The following is a 680-nucleotide window of genomic DNA, read 5'->3' on the forward strand; positions in this document are numbered from 1 at the left end:
CCCCGCCCGGCCCGCCGCCGAGCCCCGGCCGTCGCGCTCCCGCGCAGGCGCACTGGGAGCTCGGACCGGGACGTGTAACGGCCGGCTGCACACGGCATCTCGCGAGAAGTGACTATACAGGCTCTGAGTAAAGCCGCGAGCAGCGCGGGGAATTAGCTCAAATGGTAGAGCGCTCGCTTAGCATGCGAGAGGTAGCGGGATCGATGCCCGCATTCTCCAGCTAGTTTTCCTGCCCTCTGTTGCCAGCCTACAACCGGCTTCTTTTGTACGCCAGAGCGTTGCTGGTTTTGCCTTTTGAAATTCTTTATATTTTTATTCGCTTCCTTAACATTCTTAAAGACCATAAAATCACAGAATATGCCGAGTTGGAAGGGACCCACAAGGATCTTCGAATCCGACTCCTGGCCTTGCACAGGACACCCCAAGTGTCATATGATGTGTCCGAGAGCATTGTCCAAACACTTCTAGAACTCTGTCAGGCTTGGTGCTGTGACCACTTCCCTGGGGAGCCTGTTCCAGTGCCCAGCCACCCTCTGGGTGAAGAAGCTCTTTCTAATCCCCAACCTAAACCTGCCCTGATACAGGTTCAGGCCATTCCCTCGGGTTCTGTCACTGTCACCAGAGAGGAGATCAGTGTCTGCCCTGCTCTTTTCCTCCTGAGACAGGTGTGGGTGCACTAC

At 55.9% G+C, this 680-nt stretch overlaps 1 non-coding gene across 1 annotated transcript; it reads left to right on the forward strand.

Annotated features, from left to right (window-relative positions):
* Window positions 1–146: 146 nt before the first annotated feature.
* Window positions 147–219, forward strand: TRNAA-AGC. Its single transcript has one exon. It is a non-coding gene; the product is annotated as a tRNA-Ala (tRNA).
* The last annotated feature ends 461 nt before the right edge of the window (window positions 220–680 follow it).

This window comes from Corvus brachyrhynchos, unplaced genomic scaffold (genome assembly GCF_000691975.1).
Source record: "Corvus brachyrhynchos isolate BGI_N302 unplaced genomic scaffold, ASM69197v1 scaffold115, whole genome shotgun sequence".
Classification (NCBI taxonomy): domain Eukaryota; kingdom Metazoa; phylum Chordata; class Aves; order Passeriformes; family Corvidae; genus Corvus; species Corvus brachyrhynchos.